This window comes from Nicotiana attenuata, unplaced genomic scaffold (assembly GCF_001879085.1).
Source record: "Nicotiana attenuata strain UT unplaced genomic scaffold, NIATTr2, whole genome shotgun sequence".
NCBI lineage: Eukaryota > Viridiplantae > Streptophyta > Magnoliopsida > Solanales > Solanaceae > Nicotiana > Nicotiana attenuata.
The window spans coordinates 515,893-525,068 of NW_017670395.1; positions in this window are offsets into that span (position 1 = coordinate 515,893).

Consider the following 9,176-nt stretch of genomic DNA (forward strand, 5'->3'; position numbering starts at 1 on the left):
GAGAAGAAACAGACATGGGTCTGGTTCACATGGAAGCACATAGGTCTAGCTAAAACAGGAATAAACAGATTGAGAGCAGGACACACATAGGTTCAATCAGACAGAAGTAGACATGCTATTGTAGTAAACACATAGGTTGAACAAAAGTATACATGCTTATTGCAGTGAACACATAAGTTTGCTTAAGCAAAAGAAAGGCATGCTGATTATAACGAAACACATAGGTCAAATTGAATGGCAGTAAGCATAGAGTCTAATTGATAAGCAGTGAACAGGCTGATTGAGAGCAATAATCATGAAGCACGTGGATCTAATGAAATAAAGTAGACATGCTGATAACAGGTCACATAGTTGAATTAAATAGCAGTAGACATGCTGAATAGGAAAACATACAGGTTTGGAAGAAAGACATGCTGATTATAAGAAAAACACATAGGTTTAGTTGAATGGCAATAGTGGGAGCATACCAATTAAGGAAGTAGAAGCAGAAGGTAAAGTAGGCAGGATTTAACAGTCTAGTCTTGGCTTTCAGCCGGCTAGACAGGCAATGAACACAAGTAGCAGAGAGAGATGAGAGCAAAGTTTGTGTGTGAGTGTGTTTGTGAAATGTTGTTCGTGTTTAAGAATCATAATGAGAATGTATATATAGCACTTAGGGAGATGAAATAAATAAGGTACAAAATGATTTGGAGTTCATAAATAAAGTAGGTAAATATAATCAATCAGTTAATTTGGGCTAATCCCCATTAATTCGCACAAACAGATCCGGGAAGGTCATATCAGTACAAAGGGAATCTATTACCAGCCCTGATTGGGCTTAAATAAGGTTACAAATCGTAAATTAACCATTAATTAACTAATCAGCTGGAATAAAGCAAGTAACACTAATTACATGCCACAAATAAAGAAAGTAAGTAAAAATCCCAATGAATACTGATTTTAACAGGAAAAATTGGTTCAGATCCCTAATAGAAATCAATTAAGTATAAAAAAGAAATCCAAAGAATACTGGTTTCAACAGAAAATTGTTCAGAACTAAAAATAGAGTCATTCAATACAACTGGTTCACAGAAGTAAACACAATAACGAAAAAATTAAAGAAATGAGTGTCACAAATAGGAACATCTAGGGTTTAAGAATATACACAAAAATTAATCAAACATGTAAAGAAACCATTAGTTTAAACACTTGAAAGTAAAAAAACCTTTTGAAGAAAACCTGGGACGAACCCTAAATTTTAGAAAATAACGGAATCAAAATAATATTAGCAAAACAAAAGATTTTTGAGGAAAAAGTACCAAATAGAACTCAGAACACTCAGATCTACAAGGATCAGAACAGACCCAGTGGTCACTGAACTAGGGTTTTCAAAAATAATAGAGATGAAGAAAACTCGGTCAGAAACCAAAGATTCGAACTAAAAATAGGAGATCAGTACTCACAAACGAGAATGGCCCTAGATAGGCCAATAAACAAGTTTCAGGCAAGAACAGGTTGGATCTCCATGAGATTTTCTCAAGGATCCATGTAATCAAACAGCTAGGAGGCATAACAGGCTGGTAATGATCAGAAAATGCACGAAAACTCCATAGATAGGAGCTTCTCGCCGATGACGGTGATTAGGGTTAGGGGCGAGTTGAGAGAGAGTTGGAGAGGCTAGGGAACGAAGGGCAGCGGAGTGTAACAAATGAGTTAGGTTAGGGGGGTCGTTTGGGATAAAAATGGTAAGAGGGAATAGGGGCCGTTGACCTCGGAGATCAACGGCCAGGATGAGAAGGGGCCTGGGTCGGGTAGAATTTTAATTGGGTTAGGGTTGTTTTAAATTGGGCTTGGGTTAATTAAATTGGATTGGCGGGTGGGGGGGGGGGGTGGGGGGGGGAGGGGAGCGATTTTGGGTGTAAATTAGGGGCTATTTGTTAAATACCCATTTTACTAAATAAAATAATTTTTAAAATATCTAATTAAATGATAAAAAATGATTTCCAAGCATGAAGGTGATTTAAAATAATTATTCAATATTATAAAAATATAAAAAGTCATTTTCTGTATAGATAATGTAGTTATGCTTATGTAGGGGCTATTTTTGCAAAAATATGCAATTATAGTCTTAAAAATGCAAATGTAATTATAAAAAATGCGATTAAAATATTTTGAACAATCATATGAACATAAATGATGAATTTAGATGATTAAATCATCATAAAATAATATGAGGGATAGTTTTGAACATTTATGTAATTAGAAAATATCAAGAAATAAATGGATTTAGAGCCTTGAAAAAATTGTAGAAAATTGTAAAACACTTGTGCATGTTCGTAAATGCATGTACAATATTTTGGAAGTGTTTATGCATATTTAAAATATATAAGGGAAAAATTGGGTATCAACAGCTGCCCCTCTTTACCCGGGAAGGATGAAAGAGTTTTCGGGTAAAGAAATGATGGCCGATTTTGATCGAATGGGTGTTTTGAAAACAACAGAGGCCGAACCCTGGTCTCCGAGTTGCCTACATATCCCTGGTTTTACAGGAATCAAGCCATGTGTAGTTCTGTACCTAACCGTGAATGAAGCCGATTGAGTTGTTATAAGAATGGTAGCCTATTTCATCAAAAGGTTCTTTTATGAAGGGTAGAGTTATGATTATGGGTCTGGAGTATAACGAAGGGATTATAGGGCATATATCTAGATATCACAGAGTAAGGTGAGTAATTGATGGGAATCGGTTACAATGGCAAAGTGAAAATAGCATGAGCGGAAACCGGAGCGAAGGCTGCTCCTGTTTGAAGAACGGTTACCTCCTGGATTACCTGCAAAACTTAAAATACAATGAATGCGAGTATATAGATTATGCGAATTTCCTTTGGACCATGAAAGATTGTCTTTGGGCAGTTCAGATGACGTCCTTAGACTATGTGTCCTGGGCTATGAATTGTGAGATATGAGATTCGCAGGCCATGAAATGACGTTCTCGGGCTATGAGGATGGTGCCTCTGAAATATGACGCCTTTGAATAATGATATGCAAGTATTGAGAGATCCTCAGGCCATGACATGGTGCCTTCAGGCTATGAGGATGGTGCCTTCGGACTATGACGCCTTTGAATAATGATGTGCAAGTATTGAGAGATCCTCAGGCCATGCCATGGTGTCTCAGGCTATGAGGATGGTGCCTTTGGACTATGACGCCTTTGAACGGGTTGTCTATATGTCAGCCCATGAAGTGCAGAGATATGATACTGAAAGTGATAACAAGACAAAGCTTAGTCTTGTGCGGAGTTTGGGGCAGAGCTTAGCCCGAGGGAAGAAGATAGTGCTAAGAATAGAGCAACATTTATGCAGGGAGGGACAATGCTTAGTCCCAAGGAGAAGGCAATGCTTAGCCTTATGCAAATATGGAGGCAGGGCTTAGCCTCATGAAAGATTTGAGATAGAGCTTAGTCTCATGCAAGGAGAAGGCAATGCTTAGCCTTATGCAAATATGGAGGCAGGGCTTAGCCTCATGCATGATTGGAGACAGAGCTTAGTCTTATGCAAAGAGAAGGCAATGCTTAGCCATATGCAAATATGGAGGCAAGGCTTAGCCTCATGCAGAGAACAAACAAGAATAGGATAGTTCTTAGCTGGAGATATATTGGCGTCTGGTGGCCTGATCGTTAGGACTTTGGTATGTGTATGCTTGCGAATACTTCTGTTACGTTCACCATGCCTGCATCCAAAGAAAAATTGTAAGTTTGGTAAGGGGAGGTTGGTTCGTGCCTTCGTCTGCTGGCTTTGCTTCGCTCCGTTCTGGAGGCCTTTGTTTGAGTTGCCCTGGGTAACACCTGACTTTCACGAAAATAGAGTTTTCGGATATATGCATTTATTGATAAAAAATGGAGTTATTATTTAGAAAACATAGTGAAATATCAAGTAATTTTGGATGAACTAGTGACTGTAACACATTTGAGAGACATTGCAGCTTTTCTTATTTTAGAATTTTGAGGGTCCTCCTCAAAATTCTGCCCCAGTTTGGTAAATGATCCCTCGGCCGTTTGCGAGTGACGAAACTTGTTGAACCTTCTCCGGAATTTTGAGAATCCTTCTCAAAATTCTGCCCCGGTTTCTTAACCAATTTCTGACTGTCTGGCATATGATGGCGTTGGCTGGACTTGCTCCGGAATTTTGAGGGTCCTCCTCAAAATTCTACCCCAATTTCTGGTGCTGGGGAAAAATGAAAATTTTATTAAGATATGACCGAACCCACAGGGCTGCCTACGTATCCCCTCTTAAATGGGAATCAGGTCAAGCGTATTTCAATTACATCAGATGAAGAAATGTAAATGGTCTAAACATAGTATCTCTAGACTGCATCTGAATTGACTGGTTTCGGCCAAACTTCTCTGTCCATTTCTGCAAGTATGACTGCTCCTCTTGTTAGCACCCGGTGAACCATGTAAGGACCTTGCCATTTGGGAGAGAATTTTCCTTTGGCTTCATCTTGATGCGGGAAGATCTTCTTCAGTACCAACTGTCCTTGTGCGAATTGCCTTGGTTTGACTCTTTTGTTGAAAGCTCTGGACATTCTGTTCTGATAAGGCTGACCGTGACATATTACGTTCATTCTTTTTCCGTCTATAAGGTCCAGTTGTTCATATCGGCTCCTTATCCATTCTGCATCGCTGAGTTCGGCTTCCTGTATGATTCTTAAAGAAAGAATCTCTACCTCGCCTGGGATGACAGCTTCGGTACCATAAACCAGTAAATAGGGGGTTGCTCCAGTTGATGTGCGGACTGTAGTGCGGTACCCCAATAGGGCAAAGGGTAACTTCTCGTGCCATTGTTTGTGATTTTCTACCATCTTCCTCAATATCTTCTTGATGTTCTTGTTAGCAGCTTCCGCAGCTCCATTCATTTGAGTTCTGTATGCTGTAGAGTTTTGGTGCTTGATTTTGAAGGTTTCACACATGGCTTTCATCAGGTCACTATTGAGATTGGCAGCATTATCAGTGATAATGGACTCGGGAACTCCGAATCGACAAACAATACGATCCTGCGACGACTTTCTTGGTTACGGCTTTGTAGGATACAGCCTATACCCATTTTGTGAAGTAGTCAATGGCCACTAAAATGAACTTGTGCCTGTTTGAAGCAGTCAGCTCGATTGGACCGATGGCATCCATTCCCCAGGCAGCAAAAGGCCAGGGTGCACTTATTGCATTGAGCTCATTAGGTGGTACCCTTATCATGTCTGCATGTACCTGTCACTGGTGGAATTTCTGTACGTACCGGATGCAATCCGTTTCCATGGTCATCCGAAAGTATCCTGCTCTGAGTATTTTCTTGGCTAGAACAAAACCATTCATATGTGGTCCACAAGTTCTGGCATGTATTTCTTCGAGCAATCTAGAAGCTTCCTTTGCGTCAATGCACCTGTCACACCTCCTTTTTCTATACCCCCGGAAGGGAGTATACGGGAGTTTTTCCATTTAAAGTGACAATCGAGACGGGATTATTTATTATATTCAGAGTCGCCACTTGGGATAATTTATGGTGTCCCAAGTCACCGGTTTAGAATCTCGAATCGAGGAGATTTGACTCTGTTTTAATGTCTGCGAAACACAGAAATCCAGGTAAGGAATTCTGTTAACCCGGGAGAAGGTATTAGGTATTCCCGAGGTTCGTGGTTCTAGCACGGTCGCTTTTATCATACTTGGCTAAATCAATTTGTCTAATTACTGATTTAGAACCTATGTGCATTTGCCTCTTTTTAATTAAAAAATTATCTTGAAACGGGTCAGGCGTACGTGTACCCATTTGTTTGGCGCGTCAAAAATCATGTCGCGCGAACGTGTCCATAATTAGTAACGCTTTATTATTATTAAGAAAAGTTTGGCCAAAGTTGCGCGAACGGATACTCCGGTATTGTTTTTAGAATCGTAATTATGTCACGCGAACGTGTACACAACCACGACAGTAGATTAAGTCGCGCCTAAAGCCCATTCTACGAATATTCATTTTTAAATCGTACTCGTGTCACGCGAACGTGTACACAATTATTAAGTTGTGATATGAAATCCAAGAGAATGAACTAATAAGAACATATGTACATTTTACAAACTTGTGAATTAAAAATGTCCCATTGAGTTTCATATTTCATGTAAGTCACAATTTATCATATACCAAACCTAAAGTAGTAAACCGTTACGGATGATTCAGATTTTGGCAAATACCAAAAAATCTAACCTATCATATACCAAATCTACCATTAACAAACTGACCCAGCCCTTAAAATCACAGGAAAAAAAATTAGCTAAAGACAATTTAAACCCGTAGAATAAAATAGATTGAAAATTCCAAATTCACAATGATCAATTAATCCGAGGAATAGATCAATTATGTAGTCTGTATACTTCCGACTCCCATATCACAAAGGTACAGAACAGGGGAAAACAAACATTGATTACATAGCTTGCATATAGCTCAAACAAATTAGTATGCAACAAGATATTCATTTCAAGTTAAAACATTTACAAATTAACAAAACTTGCCATGGAAACGAAAGCAGTAGAAGAAGAACGAAGTGGAAGAACTGACCTTCTATTATTGAAATTCTGGAGCAAATACAATGAAAATAAAAATCTAAGACAGCAAAACCTTCGAGCGAGCAACAGACTAGGCATCTGGACCGGAATCGCAACCTCGAACAAACCCGTTAACCAAAGACCACGCCGGAAAACTCGACCTCAACGACTCGAACAGCAAACTCACTCCAAATCCCCTTTTGTTATATAGTTTTGTTTTGTTCTGCCCGTTTTCTATCCCTTGTATGTGTGTGTGTGTTTGCCGGTTTCAATGGTGGTCGCCGAATTTCTCGCCAGATCTGTCACCTTCCGGCGCAGCAGTAACAGAGAAGACGGAGGAGCAGCGGCGATGGGAATGGGAATCGTTAGGGGGTCGTTTGGTGTTCTACAGTAGATCGGTGTCTCTTTTGGTTCTGCGCTTGATCTCTTTGAAGAAGAAGAAGGAAACGGTGGGGTCTGTTGGGTTGAAGACGAAGTTGTACAGTGGAGGGGTCTGTTTTTGGTCCTTAGCGGCGGATCTGTGATGCCTAGGGGTCTAGGTCTAATTCCCTCCTCTAAAAATGGCTGAATTCCCCTTTTTAAAGACTAGGTTTTTAGGGGTTTAAGGGTATTAGGGTTAGTTTAGTGGGTATTGGGCTTGGATTGTTATGGGCTAGGTCCTAAAATTAGGCCTAAAAATGGGTCCCCTGAGCCCAAATTTTATTCTTTCCCCGCGAACGAGACTAAAATACTATCTCATTTATTAATTAGTCATACATAAGTAAAATAACTATTAAAATAAGATTGACTGTTAAAACAAAATTATTTTTGGTATTTTTCAAGATTAAAAATGACTACAAAACATTAATGAAACTATTTTTCTGTAATTTTCATTTTCTTGTTTCTTTATGTCAAAGACCAGAAGCTGGAAACATTTGTGCTCCCGATAAAAAGAAATAAGGTACTCTATTCCATTACATACATGGATCGGGTTGAAAAACCAGACCCAGTCTCTCTTGGAATCCTGAATATGCCAATAAATAATTAATTGTACTAATCCACATATTTCTCTCTCCCATCAATCGGTACTAGTTGAAGTTCCTCTATAAGAACACTGAACGCCCAGCTTCACAGAGCAGCTCTCTCCCCAGCCCACAGCATAGTGTGGAATTTGGATGCTTTCATCGAGCACCAATAAAATAAAGTAAAAGAGTCAAAATTAGTTGAGATAGCGATATTAGGCCTAAATTAAATATTTACATGCTAAAATATGAAGAATCTTGGGGAGGGTCAAAAATCACATGTCTACAGCTGCCCCTCTTTGACTGGAAATACGAAGTGTTTTCAGATAAAGAACGACTAGACAGGTTCTTTGACCCGACCCTTATTTAAGGAGACCAAAAACTAAGAGGAAGGAGAATGTGACCGAGCCCTGGTATCTGAGCTGCCTACATATCCTTGGCTATAACGGGATCAGGCCACGTGTAGTTCAGAAGTGAGTGAGATGATGGAGTATACCGAAGTGGAGAGCCGATCGAGGTGACGTTCCGTCGAGGTTCCGGTCTGCGGTCCTGTTATTACATCAAAATCAAAAACGAAAATGAGTAACTAAGCCTGTCAACTATGAGTTACAAGATTCCTATCTACAAGTCTTCTGAAGCTTGATCTTGAGTCTTGACTGGTTCTTCATGCAGACTTTGGATTTGAACCTTGACGCTTGCTAGTTGCAGGTGCTAGTTCATTCTTCTTCAACTTTTCGGATCAAAACCGGACATACCATGCTTGTGACTTCAGTCATATCTTGAGCAAGTCATATCTTTCATCAACTTCTGCATTTGGATTCACTTCTTGCCTTTTTTTTAATCCGGATGGTGACTAACTTCTGTTGATCATCTCGGATTATTGACTCGCATTCTTGCCGCGAGCTTCTTTTGTTGCTGACTTGAATTGCATCCTGAAGTAAATTTTCTTATTCTCCAGGTAAGCGCCTGATTGCCAATATTTGAACTGTCTTCCATCGAAACTTGGACTGCCTTCTCCTTGTTCTCCTGGTGGGCGCCTGATTGCCAATACTTGCACTGTTTTTCCTTGAAACTTGAACTGTTTTCCTGTTCTCCAGTGGGNTGATTGCTGTCTTCCTTTGGACATTGCTGCTTTCCCTTTGTTCTCCAGGTGGGCGCCTGATTTCTTACACTTGCACTGCTTTTCCTCGAAACCTGAACTGCTTCCTTTTGTTCTCCAGGTGGGCACCTGATTGCTGTACTTGAATCGTCTTCCTTTGAACATTGCTGCTTTCCCTTTGGTTTCCAGGTGGGCGCCTGATTACCAACATTTGTATTATCTTCCTTTCCTCCGAAACTTGAATTGTTTTCCCTTTGTTTTCCAGGTGGGCGCCTGATTGCTGCTTTCCCTTTGTTCTTCAGGTGGGCGCCTGATTTCCAACACTTGCACTGCTTTTCCTCGAAACTTGAACTGCTTCCCTTTGTTCTCCAGGTAGGCTCCTAATTTCTGTCTTCCTTTGGACATTGTTGCTTTCTCTTTGTTCTCCAGGTGGGCGCCTGATTTCCAACACTTACACTGCTTTTCCTCGAAACTTGAACTGCTTCCATTTGTTCTCCAGGTGGGCTCCTGATTGCTG